Below are 10,060 nucleotides of genomic sequence, written 5' to 3'. Positions count from 1 at the left end.
TCAAATTTTCCGTGGTGTTTTTCTTTGACAATGTGTGACTTTTACCAAGCTATGGTCATGAAATGACATTACTCTGTGACTTTAAGCAAGTAACATGCATAAAAATAATATTGTTAGTAGTTTTTGTTAAAATTTCTGTTAAAAAATTAGGTCCGAAAGTTATAGTAAAATATCTATGTACATAATAATTATCTATTTTCATTTGGGCTTTATACAGAGAACTGAGGGATTTTTACCAGGAGTTGATATTTACCTACTTTCATTAGTCTTTGTTTCAAAACCAGTAGTGATTTATTATAGGGCTTTTCTCTGTTCATTTATTGAAGTTAACATTTTTGTGCAAATTCAACTTATATATAATTTGTAATTGTAAATAAATTATGATCATAATGTCTTTGATACACAATTTCTTTAATTATTTTTATGAGTGTCTCTCGAAACTGGTCTACCATTCCAAAATCTGTTTCTCTGATTTCCTTAGTGTTTATTTAAAGAACAATTAAATGGGGACTTGTAAGTAGTCATTGGTAGACAAATATGGTAATTAAATACCCCCCTAAGTAATGCAGCTGTGATAGGACTATCACATTAGTCAAGAAGAAACACAACATCCATAGTGTACAATAAATGAACAAAAGAAATCCCACCAAAATAATTCAGCCAAAAAGAATTCTTGAATAGAACAGTATATAATAGACACATTGATTAAATATATACAAATTCTCTTTTTGGCTGAATTATTTTGGTGGGAGTTCTCACGTTTAGGAATATTAGATGAATACAATATTAGGCTCCTGGGGCCGGTTGCATAGTCATGACTTAGATTTAAGACCAACTGAGTTCTATAGCCAATCTAACAACTTAAGTCTTAAGATTTAAGACCACTTTTGGACTTAAGTCACGACTGTGCAACTGGCCCCTGATCTTGGTTGCAAAATAAGGCAGGCCCTGTTCACCAAAGCTCAATGGCTCCCACTACCAACAACTGTTCCAAAACAGCTCATCATCTTTCTAAATGGTTAGCCTGTAATCTTAATCTTGTGAATAATTAGCTTGAAATTTAGCATTCAGAACTTGTATTTTTTTTTAAGTAGGGAAAATATAAAAATTAAACAAATGATCAACTCAAAATTTAAATATATATCTCTTTATTACAGATTTCATCATAATTTTGATACATTTGTATTATTCTTGTCCATACAAAGTAATTACATTGTACAATTCTACTTCATTCTGTCAAGTGGTCTGACTTATAATGTCAAATTAATGGTGACACTTTACAAAATAAGCAGCTTAAACGGGTAGAAATAATTAATTAACAACTGCTTCCTAGCCAGTAATTTAATTCTATCAATAACTAGCAGCCACCTGAATTAAACCTTATAAATGCCAAAGTAATTACAATGTACAATTCTACTTCATTCTGTCAAGTGGTCTGACTTATAATATCAAATTAATGGTGACGCTTTACAAAATAAGCAGCTGAAACAGGTAGAAATAATTAATTAACAACTGCTTCCTAGCCAGTAATTAAATTCCATCAGTAACTAGCAGCCACCTGAATTAAACCTTATCATAAATGCCATGCCATGTTTTTGAGAGCGTTAATTAGTATCCTTTCACGGGTATTTTCGGAGGCTCTGCATATAAATATACTTCTGGGTGCTGAGGATCATAACCCGCTTATTATTAGATCAACCAACCTGGAAGAGATAAATATACATATAGGAATTGACAAAACAAAGTACACGATGTCTGATGAACAATCATTCACGAATACGGTAAGTGACAGAACATTTTTTTAAAGCAGTGACATCCGTCATTTTCAAAATCAAGGGCATCCATACGTATTTTCAGATTTTCATGTAGGCTATTCTAAAAATAGGATTTGCACTAAAATACATTTTTGGAATCATCGAATGATCCATTTTGGTCAGCAATTATTTAAATATATTTCTCCAATTCGTGTTTTTTTAACTTTTAATTCTCAGAATTAAATAAATTGTTAAATTGATGGAATTAATGAACTTATGTAATATTTCAAAATTCAAAATTGAAATATTTTGATAGAACGATAACCACACTCAAATGTGGTGAACGTATAATAAGATAAAAACCCACTACTTACAGATTAAAAGAATTTAAAAACAAGAATTTATTTATTCAATCTAAAATATATAGAATACACAACGTTTCGATCTCAACCTAGAGATCATCGTCAGGTGTTTTTTTAAACAGTTGTGTAATCTATTTAGCTAGTGTAATCTATTTAAACTGTGTGATGAATTTTCTTCAACTCGTGATAAATTTGAGCTGTGCGGTAACTTTAAGTATTAACTTAGTATTAATGAACTATTGATTTGCAGTACCTTTTCATTCAAATGGTACAATAATCATCTCAAAATCTTCAAAGTAGGTAAAAATCAACTCTTGGCAATTTTTTACTTGTAGTATTTTTAACTGTGCGATGCGATGAATTATTAGAATTAATTATTAAATATTTTGAAATCAAGCTAGCATAATAAATTATTGATCATATTATGGATTTTTACAATTTCGATTTCCAGAGTTGTGGCTCCCCATTAAGTAAAGCTGTTAATATTTACTTAGTTCAACTTCATTATCTTAATTGTAAGGAATCCAGCCAATACTTAAATAATTAGTGGGACCACAACTGCATGGCAATTGTTCATGTTAACAACAGGACAATAGGATTGCAAGGCCAGGTGAAGCTCATGGTCTGTATTGTCATAGAAGTTTGCTTACACACTTTTATGATATCATGGATATTAAGACAGCTAGAATCATTTCTATGGGTGTTTGTTAATTCTTAGTTAATGAAAAATGACAAATACTTCTAAAACACAGTCCTTGAAAAAAGATTTTTGAGTTTGAAAAAATGATCCAGTCTAGCCTTGCTAACTTGGTAATGTAGGTAATTTCACATAATTACATAATACTTTCACATAATACTTGCATTGCTTTGGACAATCCCTAGAACTTGTGTTGGCAATATCTATTGCCACCAAATTTTGCAACATAGGAAAAAATGTCACTTTTTGTATAGTAGGAAAAAGAACTCAGTTGTTATGAACATATGTATTCGAGTTGACTGCATTAATTATCAGTCATTTTATCAATGATCTCTTTCTATTGAATTTCAAACCTGCTATTGTATTTGGCGCTGTATTTTAGTACCCCTAAGTTTCTCCACTTAAAATTTCTTTAGTTTGTGGCATACTATGAACATTACTTAAATCAAAAATTAAAAGTTAATCAAAAATTATTACTCTATTGTTAGTTAAAATCAAATTCGTAAGCAGTAATTATATTCTGAATGTCTATGGCATTTTTTTCCTACTGTCATTTTCACTGGTGGTATTTTTTCCTACAATCGCCTCACAGGTAAGTCAGGTAAAAAAAAGTTCACATAGCATAACCCTTTATCTTGCAGGAAACTGAAAAATTGGTTTCAGTGTTAATCGCACAGTTCTAATTATTTATTTAAGAATCTATCGAAAGAGTTTATTGCACTGTTTGGATATATTGCAGTTTTATTGCAAGCTAATAGAATTGGAGAATCATCTTTTTTTTGATATGTGATTGAAAATACCAAGTAGAGATTTTTACCTACTTCAAAGGATTTCAACCCAGGGGTTTTATCTACTACCCCTTATCTTATACCAGTAGTTAAATATGTTTTTGATAAATTTGTAACGGTCATGCATTATTCTCATCTTCAGACTGTTAAACGCAAGCTGACCTCTCTACAGAAGTTGAGGTGTAATGAAAGAAAAAGGTTTGCAAGAATAACTAAAAAGGTGAAAACAAAATTACTTTTATAAGAACAGATCATACAAGAATCATGTTTTCATAATATATTCAAAAGTAAATGAAAGGGCCTACGAGATTTTCATATGATTATAACATTTTTCAGATAAAATCAGAAAAGAACTTGCCAGCAATGGTTTTACTTCAATATAACAAGGGGTCTGTAGATATTGTTTCAAGCAAGTACCAAACATGTTTATTGTTTCAAATACTTGTTTAACGAATATATATGATTCTCATATCTGACAATTCACAGGATAATTTTTCTTGATAAATACATGTATGGAACCACATGACTTGGTGACAATCAAGTGATCATAATTCAGCAAATATTTTTTTTCTTTTTAGACATCCCTGCACTTCAGACGGCAACACAAAATTCCGTACTTAAGTCGGAGTTCTTAAAAGTGGTAGTAGCGTCCCTAAAAAAATCTACGGATGAAAATTCAGATGGAGAAGCGTTATGGAGTAAAGTTTCATTGAAGGACCATGCATATGAAGAAATTGACGCCCAAGGGAATCATACTCTAAGAGCTTTGGTCTCAAGAATTATCGTCGGAGCTGGTGAGTTAACACTAAGGCCTTTTTTATTAGTCGGAGTTCAGAATTTTTCACGAAATAGTGGGAGGGCTAAGGGAATATTTGATAATATGTGCTTTAAACTGGAAGAAAACAGGGAAAAAATTTTTTTTAAAAAGTTTTTTAGAATTATTTTGAGTATTTCCTACATTAAACCTCAGAAGGACTGCAGAAAAAAATAAAAAAGGAGTGAAAATTGTGATGAATTTGATTCAAATAATGGGAGAAATGAAAAAACTTTTTTTGAAAATTACAAGATTGAACATTGAGATGAACATAAATTTTTACAAGTTGCTAGATTGCAAACCGAGACGTACATGACAAAAAAATTTATTACTTTTGAAAAATTGTGATGAAAACAGGGAGGACTTTTTCTTTAATTAGATGATTTTGGCAGAATTCTGGGAGGCTGATCCAAGTAAGGTTAAATCATACATTCTATTACAAATTCTTATGTTATTTTCAGAAGGAAAAAAAAGTCGATCAATATGGGGCCATGACACGAATAGACCTACATGGTGGCCTGATTAAATCAACAATCCGGAGGGATATTTTGCTGAATTTTGACCGAAACAAATGGAAAATCAGGACAATTCCACATACTAAGCAGCAGGATAGCACGTCATGTGGACTTCTATGCCTTGCTGTGAGTAGCAAAAAAAATTCAATAACTCCTTCAAAATAATCACTGATAGTTTCTTTAATTTATAGGTCTTCGCATTACCTGAAATTCTCTTCTTTCAGTTCGCTGAAGGTCTAATATGCGAAACCTCGCTAGAGGATTTTGAATCAGCTAGTTCTGGAATCGAATCTATGCAAGAACAAGTGCTGGAAATTCTCCATGGTGTATGCGGTAGGTACTCTTCTATCAGTAGATCAAAGCGCAACTTGTTGGTGGTCAAGATACATCTGAAATAAATGAAATGAACAATATATATATTTCTATAGATACAGAAATACTAAAAATGGTATGCCGGTTGTGTGGCCAAAAGGAACCAGCTGATGACAAACACAAAAGAATTCTCTGGGTAAGAGATACAAAAAAGCTGTTAATAATCACTTATATTATTATTACCATACTCTGATCAGATTATTGGATTATCTCTTTTTAAGGAAGGATGTGAGAGGTGTGAATTCTTTTGGCTGCACAGGCAGTGTATCAAGAGGGGTAAAGGAAGTTGCCGATTGAGAAGAGGTGTTTGTCCAATTTGTGCACTGTAATAATGTTTTGTATTTTGTGAATAGACAATTCGAAATATATTTTATACTGTAATCGTTTTTCTCTTACATTGGATTGTAAAACATTACCAACTCATTCAGACTTGCACTTATTAAGTTCAAGTTGGTCGGTCAAGGTTTACTGTATTTTTTGGTGAAAGGAGATATTTTCTATGTTTTTATGGATATACTGACTCGTGGTGCAATTTGAATCGAAAGTTGATGGATGGACGAATGGTTAGAGGATGTCAGCTATCCCCAGGGATGTTAATATGCCAGATAATGTCCAGTTAAGGTCCCCAGGGTTGTTAATGCAGATATCAACTTCAGGGATGTAAATATGCCAGATAATGTTCATTTAAGGTCCCCAGGGTTGTTAATATAAATATCAACTTCAGGGATGTAAAAATGCCAGATAATGTCCATTTAAGGTCCCAGGGTTGTTAATGTAAATATCAACCCCCAGGGATGTAAATATACCAGATAATGTCCAGGTAAGGTCCCCAGGGTTGTTAATGTAAATATCAACTTCAGGGATGTTAATATGCCAGATAATGTCCAGTTAAGGTCCCCAGGGTTGTTAATGTAAATATCAACCCCCAGGGATGTAAATATACCAGATAATGTCCAGGTAAGGTCCCCAGGGTTGTTAATGTAAATATCAACTTCAGGGATGTTAATATGCCAGATAATGTCCAGTTAAGGTCCCCAGGGTTGTTAATGTAAATATCAACTTCAGGGATGTTAATATGCCAGATAATGTCCATTTAAGGTCCCAGGGTTGTTAATGTAAATATCAACCCCCAGGGATGTAAATATGCCAGATAATGTTCATTTAAGGTCCCCAGGGTTGTTAATATAAATATCAACTTCAGGGATGTAAATATGCCAGATAATGTTCATTTAAGGTCCCCAGGGTTGTTAATGTAAATATCAACTTCAGGGATGTTAATATGCCAGATAATGTCCAGTTAAGGTCCCCAGGGTTGTTAATGCAGATATCAACCCCAGGGATGTTAATATGCCAGATAATGTCCAGTTAAGGTCCCCAGAATTGTTAATGTAAATATCAACCCCCAGGGATGTAAATATACCAGATAATGTCCAGGTAAGGTCCCCAGGGTTGTTAATGTAAATATCAACTTCAGGGATGTTAATATGCCAGATAATGTCCAGTTAAGGTCCCCAGGGTTGTTAATGTAAATATCAACTTCAGGGATGTTAATATGCCAGATAATGTCCAGTTAAGGTCCCCAGGGTTGTTAATGTAAATATCAACCCCCAGGGATGTAAATATACCAGATAATGTCCAGGTAAGGTCCCTAGGGTTGTTAATGTAAATATCAACTTCAGGGATGTTAATATGCCAGATAATGTCCAGTTAAGGTCCCCAGGGTTGTTAATGCAGATATCAGCCCTGGGGATGTTAATATGCCAGATAATGTCCAGTTAAGGTCCCTAGGGTTGTTAATGCAGATATCAGCCCCAGGTATGTAAATATGCCAGATAATGTCCAGTCAAAGTTCCCAGGGTTGTAAAAATTTATCTGATTAAATCAACAATCCGGAGGGATATTTTGCTGAATTTTGACTTTTTTGGTTCGTTTAAAGCCACATTTACTCATAGAAATATAATTAATCAATTTACCCTAAAGGGCTGTAAGTATGTCAGATATGACCATTCAATATCCTCAGGGACGTTAACGAACAATACCCATCCAGTTAAGATCCCTGGGGCCGCTAATTGGGGCTGCATGCCGTAAAACGGCATACAGTTATACCTGCTTCAATAACACCGCCATTAATGCCATTCCCGCAATTTCCGGCTCCACTTGCAGGTCTCTTCTGTACCGACGAATACAAAGGGTAGCTCCGAGAATATTCAAATCAGGGTATCCACGGCAGTATTTTTTGTGTAATCCGCGAGATATTCAGGCCGAATTATTGAATAATTATGGAATACCTCAAGGGCCATACGACTTACGAGTTACGATTTACGTTTTACGAGTTACTTATACATTTCCTTGAATATTCGTTACGACTTCCGTTTTACGAGTTACGATTTACGTTTTACGAGTTACTAATACATTTCCTACAATACGTTACGACTTACGATTTACGACTTACGTTTTACGAATTACACGTTTTTCACTAACTGGCTTCGGATATCCGAAGCGCATAATTCAAAGAACGGGTTTCAAAATGAAGTCGAATTGTCATTTCAAACAGCATAATAAGAGTAATTTATTGTACATAGTGAATCAATCTCGACTGCAGTGGTCTATTACAGGACAGAAAATTTGCGCGTTGGCCATCTGGTGCGAACCTTCTCAAAATCTATTAAATGCTGACAATACATTTCACACTGACTGATGACTGCCCCGTTACGTGCACGATGATTTTAATAGACGATATTTCAATAGATCTTAGCTGGAAATGATTTTGATAATTAGAACAAGATTCATCAATTTAGAAAAAATGTATTTATTTTTTGAAAACACTGGGCCGCATACAGCAATCCATCATCGTTACAGTTATTCGTCTAATAATTACACCCACACAGTGAAATGGCCTACCACGTGGCCACTGTCCTTGAACTCTTGCAAACCGAAACTCCAACACTTAACTCGTAAATCGTAACTCGTAATTCGTAAAACGTATTTAAGTTGTAATTCGTAACTCATAAAACGGAAGTCGTAACGAATATTCAAGGAAATGTATAAGTAACTCGTAAAACGTAAATCGTAACTCGTAAAACGTAACTCGTAAGTCGTAAAACGTAACTCGTAAGTCGTATGGCCCTTGAGGAATTCCATAATGAATGGTAAAGAAGTCTTTGGCAGAATTTCAAAGGATCGGTGCTATGTCTCCCTCTATTGACTGACGGGCTCCTACGGCTACCGGGCCTGTAGGCCTACACTGTTTTTAAAATCCTGATCAATTTATACCATAACCCTATAAAAGACCCGGCAGGAACTGATTACAAATTTTATTATATCTAACCAAAATCTAGTAGAGATCGTGTTGATGATATCTCTAGATAATAATTGATTATGTAGCCGGAGATGGTAGATAACTCGTAATTCGTAAATCGTTACTCGTATGGCCCTTGAGGAATTCCATACTAAAACTCTCCTCATTCGACGAATAGTACTGTTTATATATTGAATAGTGCGATTCTTAATAAGGAGGAGGAAATTGAAGTTAACATGATTAAGATGGCAGTCGTTACAAGCTGAAATATCACATTTATTACTTAATATTTTACAGTAGATGGAGCCGACGTCGAGAGGTCTCTAGAAACACTTAAAACAGAATGGAGCGACTGATTCGGGCCACGGTTGTTTTCATCATCTTCCACGAAAACACGCATACACAAATTTAAATGCACAAAAGTAGATAACGGCGCAAAAATAAATTCAAAACACAAAACTCTTTTTTGGGTGAATTTAGCTAACTGAAAATTTGCAGTTTTTAATCAAAGTTTCTAAATTCTTTATGACTAAATTCTTTATGTCTAAATTGGGAATTGGTTTTAGCGAAGTTTCAGCGAAAAGGGTCTTAAAGAAACGACACATTGAGCGCGATCCTATATCCTTCATTCACGTTAATCAGGCGTTAGCAGAAAATCTGCTTATTCATAAATCGCAATGTCCAATGAAATATTCTTCGAACACCAGTCGGCGTAAATCACTTCATCGCCGAGAATATCTTCACAATCTTGTAGAAGAGCCACACCACAAGAATATAATGTAAAATGTATTGACAAACACCTCTTGAGGTGTTTGTCAATACATTTTACATTATATTCTTATTTTTTTGGATATGATAACTTAAGGATTCAAATGGTTTTGAAATGGAGCGCCTGCCAACTATGACGGTGCTAAATCTGCTTGGATATGTGAGAATCGAAACAGCTGTCCAACCATTGAGAAGCTCCAATTTTCTTGACATACGAGTACTTAAGAGTTACTCTTCGTCGTCATTGTGAGATGATATCGACTTTATAGTTGTCTCATAGAAATATTGGCGTTGTGTCGATTGCTGGATGTAAAATCATTCGCTATGTAGCAGTGTTTCAATCATCGGCATCAGTTTGATGATAAAAGTCAAACACCGGTTTTTTACCTGTCAACGGACCTCTCTACTGATATCCTAATCTTAAAAACTAACATCCTTATGGATAAATTGAACTATCTACGAAGTAAATTTCTCCCAGCTGTTTTTCTTGTTTGTTTGCATGAAGTTCCGACAAATCATAAATCGATTTATTGCCCTTATCGCGCAAATGACACAATAATCCCGTCAATCGAACATTAGAAATTCGAAGCGATCATATCTTTACAAAAAAGGATAAACTCTTAATAAGCTTACTGTTGTAACGTTACGCGCGCCAAAACGATTCAGTGGCCGATGGTAAGTGGACATCGCCA

The 10,060-nt window shown here is 34.2% G+C and overlaps 1 long non-coding RNA gene across 3 annotated transcripts; it reads right to left on the bottom strand.

The window, feature by feature from the left end:
* Window positions 1-1,148: 1,148 nt before the first annotated feature.
* LOC141899276 (uncharacterized) lies at window positions 1,149-7,432 on the bottom strand. Of its 3 annotated transcripts, none has more exons than XR_012618619.1 (3): window positions 7,409-7,432; window positions 5,135-5,319; window positions 1,149-1,703 (listed from the first exon to the last, which is right to left on the bottom strand). It is a non-coding gene; the product is annotated as an uncharacterized LOC141899276 (long non-coding RNA). The 3 variants fall into 3 exon arrangements; XR_012618617.1 differs by having other exon boundaries at window positions 7,276-7,411; XR_012618618.1 differs by lacking the exon at window positions 7,409-7,432 and adding an exon at window positions 5,699-5,731.
* Window positions 7,433-10,060: the final 2,628 nt, after the last annotated feature.

The sequence above is a fragment of the Tubulanus polymorphus genome, chromosome 2 (assembly GCF_964204645.1).
Source record: "Tubulanus polymorphus chromosome 2, tnTubPoly1.2, whole genome shotgun sequence".
Lineage (NCBI taxonomy): Eukaryota > Metazoa > Nemertea > Palaeonemertea > Tubulaniformes > Tubulanidae > Tubulanus > Tubulanus polymorphus.
The sequence above is the reverse complement of the archived record's forward strand: the minus strand, read 5'-3'. Positions and strand labels throughout refer to the sequence as shown.